Here is a 9,371-nt window from a genome sequence, read left to right on the forward strand (position 1 = left end):
TGTTTATGTTGATAAGTTCATCTTTTTCTCCCCTCTTTCTTTTTTTGTTTTTTGTTAATCCTCACCCAAGGATGTTTGTTATTGATTTTTTTATTTTAGAGAGAGTGGAAGAGAAGGAGGGAGGGGAAGAGGGTGAAAGAGAGCGAGAGAAAAACCTCCATGTGAGAGAGACATATCGATTGGTTGCCTCCCACACATGCCCCAACCAGGGCTGGGAGATCAAACCTGCAACCCAACATGCCCTAGACCAGGAATCAAACCTGCCACCCTTCCATGTCCAGGCTGACACTCTAACCACTGAGCACACCAGCCAGGGCTCCCCCTCTTCCTTAAGGAGGCCTCCCTCAATGATAAGTTAGGGAAACATTATTTTTAATATTTAGATATTTAATCCACCTAGAATTTATTTTTTTTATTATGTGATTCAATCAATTTTTTAAAAAGCCTTCCCCTCTCCACCAATGAATTGGAAGGCCAAGCATCATATATGAACTTTCCATGTGTGTTAGATAGCCTTACTTCAGTCCCTCAGATTCGTTCTTCACTCAGCCCTGCATTGCAGGGAACCGACCCCTAGGGCCGGCATCACCCGGGTCCTCTTGCTTCCTAATTTTTAATCAGCTTTGGCTAGGAGAGAAGCATTGCAATATTTTTCCACCGTCCTTCCTTGCTTTGTCACCAATGTGCCTAGACCTCCCAATTGGTCCCCTTACCCTGCCTACACCTTTATAGACATTCCTCTAAATTCTGCTTCTAGTCTCATTTGAGTGTACCTTTTGTTTTTAAACAATGTCTTTTCTTGTGCCTTTTTTATACAGTTTGATTATGGCAGTTGGAATATATTTTAACATCTACCCAAATTACTATCTGGTTGAAATATATTTCTCCTCTTTCAACATTTTCTTATAAATTTTAACATGTTCATTCTCCCACATGAAATAATTAATCTGGTCAGTTTTTTAAAAATGAACTGATTAAAATTTCACTAAATTTGGACATCAGTTGGACGGGAGGGGGGGTCCCTCAGCCCAGCCTGCACCCTCTCCAGTCCAGGATCCCTGTGGGAGTGGGCCTAAACCGGCAGTCAGACATCCCTCTCACAATCTGGGACTGCTGGCTCCTAACTGCTCGCCTGCCAGCCTGATCACCCCTAACCACCTCTGCCTCATCTCCTGCACCCAGGACCCAGGCTTCCCTCTTCCAGCCGGTCATAGGCAGCTGGGACCCAGGCTTCCCTCCCTCTGGCCAGCTGTAGGCACCCAGGACCTGGGCCGGCTTTGCCCGGGCCAGCCGTAGGTACCCAGGACCCCTGATCATCACTAACTGCTCCCCTGTCAGCCTGATCACCCTAACTGCCTCTGCCTCATCTCCCGCACCCAGGACCCATGCTTCCCTCCTCTGGCCAACTACAGGCAACTGGGCCCCAAGCTTCCCTCCCTCTGGCTGACCGCAGGAACCTGGGACCTGGGGGGGAATCCCTCAGCCCAGCCTGCCCCCTCTCATAGTCCAGGAGCCCTCAGGCTTTGTCCGGAAGGACGTCCGGTCTAATTAGCATATTACCCTTTTATTAGTATAGATAGTACTACTCAGTATTTTCAAATGCCTATTACAAACCTCAACACAATATACACAAAACAGGTCAAGCTAATTACCGTCCTTTCACAATTTGTTTTTATTTTTTAATTTCCTCTCACTTGATGGTATTCAAACAATTGCACATGCTCAAAACCTAATGTCATTTACACTTACTCTTCCTCACTCCCCACATCCAAATGGCTGCCAAGTCCTGCTAATACTAACTGAAAAATATCTATCAAATTGTTTCCTCATCCACGTCAAAACCAGAGGGCTCAAGTTCTCATCAGCTCTTGAATAAACTGTCATTTATGTCCCTTAATTGTCCTCCAATCTCCAACCCTCTCTATAGCTACCTTTCACATCATCTCCAGAGTTAGAGTTTTAAAATACAGATGTGAAAGTGTCATTCTTCTGCTGAAAACTTTCAATGGTTCCAATGTAATAAAGTCAAACATCTTTTATATTCTTGCCCCAATCTATCTTTCTGGTCGCCTGTTCTTCTATTTACTACTCCCTTCACAAAACATATACACACACATATACACACACAAACACACATGCTCTACTGACCTGGGATTGCTTATAATTGCAAGACATCCAGCTTCTTTTCTATCTTTGAATGCTCTAGGCCTGTGCTGTCCTATATGGTAGACACTAGCCACATGTGGCTATGAGTACTTAAAACAGGTCTAGTCCAAATTGAGATGTTACTGTAAATGTAAAATACACACTGGATTTCTGGATTTCAAATAATTTGTACCACAAATTAATATCAAATGTCTCATTAATACTTTTTTTTAGAAGTATTATATGTTGATTTGTGGGTTCTCTGTTTTGTTCCATTGATCTATATCAAGTGCCCATCAGCAGAAGAGTGGATAAAAAAGCTGTGGTACATTTACACAATGCAATACTACTTGGCTGTAAAAAAAGAAGGGACTCCTACCATTTACAACAGCATGCATGGGTGTGGAGAGTACTATGCTAAGAGAAATAAGCCAGTCAGAAAAAGGTAAGTATCACATTATCTCACTCATATGTGGAATCTAATGAACAAAATCCTATCTAATAAAAGAGTAATGTGCAAATTAACCATCACTCCACTACACCCACAATCCATGCCCACCAGCCAATCAGGAGTGAGTATGCAAATTAACCCCAACCAAGATGGCTGCAGCCATGGAGCAAGCAGGAGGGAGGCTTGGGTTTCCCTGGCAATGGAGGAAGCCAAGCTTTCCACACACCCTGGTGGGCCCAGGCCTCCACTCAAGGCTACAAAGTTTCAATTATAGAAGGTAAATAAATCCCAACAAAAATGGCAGCAGCCACGGAGCTGGAGAGAGCAGGAGGCTAGGGTTGCCCCCGGCGATGGAGGAAGCCAAACTTCTGCAGCCCTGGCCTGTCTTGGCCTCCGCTTAAGGCTACAAAGTTTCAATTATAGAAGATAAATAAATCCCAACAGAAATGGCTGCCGCCACGGAACGAACAGGAGGCTTGGTTCTGCTCCAGGCTACAAAGTTTCAATTGTAGAAAATAAATACATCCCAGATACCAGGGCCTCCACTTGGGTCACCAGGGGGTGTGGCTGGCCTGCAAACCACCGCAGACCCCTTGCCCAGGCTGCCCCACGCCCCAAGGGAACCCCCACCCTGATCCGGACACCCTTCAGGGCAAACCAGCTGGCCCCCACCCATGCACCAGGCCTCTATCCTACCTAATAAAAGAATAATATGCAGATTGACCATCACTCACTCCAACACATAAGATGGCTGCCCCCATGTGGTCAAAGATGGCTGCTGCCATGTGGACACAAGATGGCTGTCACAAGATGACCAGCAGGAGAGGGCAGTTAGGGGGGGACCCAGGCCTGCAGGGAAGGGCAGTTGGGGGAGACCCAGGCCTGCATGGGAGAGCAGTTGGGGGCAACCAGGCTGGCAGGGGAGGGCAGTTAGGGGTGACCAGGCCTGCAGGGAAGGGCAGTTAGGGGCAAACAGGCTGGCAGGGGAGCAGTTAGGCATCAATCAGGCTGTCAGGGGAGTGGTTAGGGGGTGATCAGGCTGGCAGGCAGGTGAGCAGTTGGGAGCCAGCAGTCCTGGATTGTGAAAGGGATGTCCGACTGCCCGTTTAGGGTGGGATTGGGCCTAAATAGGCAGTCGGACATCCCTCGAGGGGTCCCAGATTGGAGAGGGTGCTGGCTGGGCTGAGGGACACCTGCCCCCGTGCACGAATTTTGTGCACCGGGCCTCTAGTAAAGTGATAAACAAAATAGATCCAGAGACATAGAAGCATGGAACAGACTAATGAATTTCAGAGGGAATGCAGGGGATGGGGGAGGGGAGGGGTAAAGTGACTAACAAAAGAACTTATATGCATAGCCCATGGACACAGACAATTGTGTGGTGAAGGCCTGGGGCAGGGGTGAATGCCGGGTAGAGGGGATCAATGGGGGGGAAAAAAAACAAGGAAACATCTATAATACTTTAAACAATAAAGATAAATTTTTAAAAAGAAATATGAAAAAAGTAATGTTATCTGCATAAAAGGAATATCCTCTTTAAAAAAAAAAAAAGAATGTTCAAACTAGAAAGTATGCAATGAAAATATGACTAAAAGGCAATCAATCATTTAAGAGAACCATAAATGGCTATCGGAGTTCTTTGAAGACTGATTAAGAAAATACGTATTTTATAATTCTATCTCAGCATACCCACTGCCTCCCCCAAAGCCAACAGCAGTTTCTTCACAAAGTAGCCATTCTGCATGAATGTTAATGGACAGTTTAATATGAATTGATGAGCTACATCACAGAATATTTAGACAGAAATAAAATAAGCAATGAGCATTTACTGAGCTCAGAAAAAAAAATTATATGATGATAATATAATGGATAATATAGGGGAAATTATAACAGTAGATTATTTGGTTAAATATAATGTTTCTTCCAGAGACATATGAAAACATGCTCAAAGTCACTAATCATCCGAGAGATGCAAATAAAAATGACAATGTGGTACCATCTCACACCTGTCAGAATGGCTATCATCAACAAATCAACAAATGACAAGTGCTGGCGAGGATGTGGAAAAAAAGAAACCCTTGTGCAGACTGGTGCAGCCACTGTGGAAAACAGTATGGAGTTTCTTCAAAAAACTAAAAATGGAACTCCCATTTGACCCAGTGATCCCACTTCTAGGAATATATCCCAAGAAACTAGAAACACCAATCAGAAAGGATATATCCACCCCTGTGTTCGTAGCAGCACAATTTACACATAGCTAAGATTTGGAAACAGCTTACGTGCCCTTCAGCAGATGAATGGATTAAAAAACTATGGTACTTCTACACAATGGAATACTATGCTGCTATAAAAAAGAAGGAACTTTTACCATTTGCAACAGCATGGATGGACCTGGAGAACATTATGCTAAGCAAAATAAGCCAGTCAGAGAAAGACAAATATCACATGATCTCACTCATATGTGGGATATAATGATCAACATAATTTGATGAACAAGAATAGATCAATCTAGCCGTCATCGGTTTGGCTCAGTGGATGGAGTGTCAGCCTGCGGACTGAAGGGTCCCAGGTTTGGTTCCAGTCAAGGGCATGTACCTTGGTTGCGGGCACATCCCCAGTAGGGGGTGTGCAGGAGGCAGCTGATCGATGTTTCTCTCTCATTGATGTTTCTAAGTCTCTATCCCTCTCCCTTCCTCTCTGTAAAAAATCAATAAAATAAAATAAAATAATAGATCAATCTAGAGACAAATGGTAGGGGAGAGGGGTTAGAGAGCAACCAAAGAACTTGTATGCATGCATATGAGCATAACCAATGGACACAGACACTGTAGAAGTGGGGGCTTCCCCGGGGTGGGAATGGCTGGAGGGGGCGGTCAATTGGGGGAAAAGGAGACATATGCAAAACTTCCGACAATTAAAAATTAAAAATTAAAAATAAATGTATTCTTGAAATTAATTTTATCTGTTTCTTTTTACTTTTTATTTTTTTTAATTTTTATTTTTTATATATTTTACTGATTTTTACAGAGAGGAAGGGAGAGGGATAGAGAGTTAGAAACATTGACGAGAGAGAAACATCGATCAGCTTCCTCCTGCACACCCCCTACTGGGGATGTGCCCGCAACCAAGGTTCATGCCCTTGACCGGAATCGAAGCTGGGACCCTTCAGTCCACAGGCCGACACTCTATCCACTGAGCCAAACCAGTTAGGGCTCTTTTTACTTTTTTAAGTATGACTAATAGAAATATAACATTTCCTATGTGGCTTGTATTTCTATTGCACAGCATTGCTCTCATCTACATTTTTCTCCTGATAAAAATTTCATTTGTGCCCTGGCCAGTGTGGCTCAGTTGGTTAGGGCATCATCCTGTGCACTGAAACATCACGACATCTATTCCTAGTCAGGGCACATGCCCAGGTTATGAGCTCAATCCCCAGTTGGGGTGCCAATTGACATTTCTCTCTCTCCCTCTCCCTTTCTCTAAAATCAATAAAGATTTTTTTTTTTTTAATCTCATTTGTACTTAAAATCCTATTTCAGATGTACCTCCTCTGTGAAGCCTTCTCAGCTTCCAGTCCAGATACATTTAGGCCTGTTCATCCATGTTCCCAGAGCACTTCGTTCATGCCTCTAACACAGCACTCATTTTATTATGATGAAATTATTTGTCTGCCATTACCATTTTATGTATTTATTTATTTTTAATCCTCACCCAGGATATTTTTTCTATTGATTATTATTATTATTATTACTTTTCTTTTTTAGAGAGAGAGAGTGGAGGGGAGGACGAAGGGATGGGGAGAGAGAAAAAACATTGATGTGGAAAAGACATATCAATTTGTCACCTCCCACACATGCCCAACCGCTTGACCAGAAATCAAACCTGCAGCCAGTGGGATATTCTAACCGTTGAGCAACTGGCCAGGGTTGCCATTACCATTTTTAAATTTTTGTTTCTTTTATTCCTTACTCTCCAAATAGGCTTAGCACTCAATTTGTGGTAGTAAACTGAGAGGAAGAAATAGTTCTATCAACGACAGAGACAGAGACTAAGAATATACACTTTGAATCATCATAAGATTTACCCCTAAGCTTATTGCATATAAGGCAGGAAAGGGAGAGTTCATTTTATAGAACTCTAATAACAGAAAGCTTTTGGTTTGTCAAGAAACCAAACGTTTCCTAGCTCTAACTCGAAGAGGAATTTATGGCATGAAACCTCATCTGAGACATTGAACCACATAGTACGTCAGGTCTTTAATCAGGGGTCTACAGATAATACAGAAAAATTCCTTATATGGCCATTTCTTATATCAACCAACACTACAAGCAGACAGCATAATATCATAGCTCAGACAAAAGCAAGCATTTTATACTCTAGTAAGATAATACAAACAGCTCTCTGGTGATCTCATTTGATAAAGAGAAGGAATCCAGCTGGATTTTTTTTTTTTTTTAAGCCTCACCCGAGGATATTTTTCCATTGGTTTTTAGAGAGTGTGGAAGAGAGATGGAAAGACAGAGAGAAATATCAATGTGAGAGGAACACATGGATTGCTTGCCTCCTGCACGAGCCCGAACTAGGGCCCCAGCTGGGGTGGACCCTGCAACTGAGATACATGCCCTTGACCGGAATCAAATCCAGGACCTTTTGGTCCACAGGCCGATGCTCTATCCACTGAGCCAAACCAGCTAGGGCCAGCTGGGTTTTTTAAATCCACTCTGAGAATCTTTGCCTTTTAACTGGAATGTGAATTATAACTTATTAAAATTACTGATATTGTTGGATTCAAATCTCTTATCACAATATTTGTTCTCTATTAGTTCTATTTGTTCTTTACTCCTCAATTCTTTCCTTTTTTTGGATTAATCAAATATTTTTATTATTCTGTTTTCTCCTCTATTAGCTTTTTAGTTATATATTCTTTTATCTTTTTTCAGTAATTATCCTGTTAATAGATAAAATTTATAATTATTTAAAAATATACCTTGTTAACAAAATAAAGTATTTAAACCTAAGAACATAGAAAGTTTCCAAGAAAAGGAACTGGAAAAGATACAACTAACCAGAAGAAGGCTAGTGCAGTTTAAGACAAAAACAGTACTTAATGACAAAGAAACAATTTACCTAAATCCTGAGCATGATAGTTAGCAAAATGGCTAAAATCTGTTAAAAATATAGATAAAATTATAAGAAGAAAATTACAAGTCTACAATCATAGTAGATGATTTAACATCCCTCTCTAAGCAATTTATAGATAAAGCAAACCCAAAGTAGCAAGAATATTAAGGACTTCAACAAAATAAGATGAAGCTTGATCCAATGGAAATATATATATGAATTCTGAGCACAGTAATTTTCCACATATATAAAATATTTATAAAATATGGCTTTATGCTATGTCACAAAGCAAATCTCAATACCACCCAAAAAATCAGAAGACAAAAATAATAAGGCACAAATACACTGAGTGGCCAGATTATTATGATCTCTGAACGCATAATAATCCAGCCACTCAGTGTATATCCTATCTAATAAAAGAGTAATATGCAAATTGACTGTACCTCCACTACACCCACAAGCCATGCCCACCAGCCAATCAGGAGCGAGTATGCAAATTAACCCAACCAAGATGGCTGCGGCCACGGAGCTGCAGCTAACCGGAGGCTTGGGTTTCCCCGGCAATGGAGGAAGCCAAGCTTCCCTGGCGCCCTGGCCGGCCCAGGCCTACACTCAGGGCTACAAAGTTTTAATTATAGAAGATAAATAAATCCCAACAAAAATGGCAGCAGCCACAGAGCTGGAGAGAGCAGGCTAGGGTTGCCCCCAGCGACGGAGGAAGCCAAGCTTCCCTGCCTCCCTGGCTAGCCCAGGCCTACACTCAAGGCTACAAAGTTTCAATTATAGAAGATAAATAAACCCCAGATACCAGGGCCTCCCCTTGGGTCACCAGGGGGCATGGCCAGCCTGCAAACCACCACAGCCCCCTCACCCAGGCTGCCCCACACCCCAAGGGAACCCCCACCCTGATCCGGGACACCCTTCAGGGCAAACCAGCCAGCCCCCACCCATGCACCAGGCCTCTATCCTAGCTAATAAAAGAGTAATATGCAAATTGACCATCACTCCAGCACACAAGATGGCTGCCCCCAAGTGGACACAAGATGGCTGCGACAAGATGGCCAGCAGAGGAAGGCAGTTGAGGGCGATCAAGCCTGCAGGGGAGGACAGTTAGCGGTGACCAGGCCAGCAGAGGAGGGAAGTTGGGGGTGACTGGGCCTGAAGGGAAGGGCAGTTGGGGGGGACCCAGGCCTGCAGGGGAGAGCATTTGGGGGTGACCAGGCCTGCAGGGGAGGGCAGTTAGGGGCAATCAGGCTGGCAGGGGAGCAGTTAGGCATCAATCAGGCTGTCAGGGGAGTGGTTAGGGGGTGATCAGGCTGGCAGGCAGAAGCGGTTAGAGGCAATTAGGAAGGCAAGCAGGCAAACGTTGGGAGCCAGCAGTCCTGGATTGTGAGAGGGATGTCCGACTGCCTGTTTAGGCCCAATCCTACCTATATCAGGCCTAAACAGGCAGTCGGACATCCCTTGAGGGGTCCCAGATTGGAGAGGGTGCAGGCTGGGCTGAGGGACACACACCCCCCATGCACAAATTTCGTGCACCAGGCCTCTAGTCCTATATAATAAAAGGCAAATTGTCCCCTTGACCAGGAGTTCAGCCAGCAGGCAGGCCGGCCAATGGCCTGTGTCCCCTCCCCCTGGCCAGGCTGGCTGG

This window comes from Eptesicus fuscus, chromosome 7 (assembly GCF_027574615.1).
Source record: "Eptesicus fuscus isolate TK198812 chromosome 7, DD_ASM_mEF_20220401, whole genome shotgun sequence".
Lineage (NCBI taxonomy): Eukaryota > Metazoa > Chordata > Mammalia > Chiroptera > Vespertilionidae > Eptesicus > Eptesicus fuscus.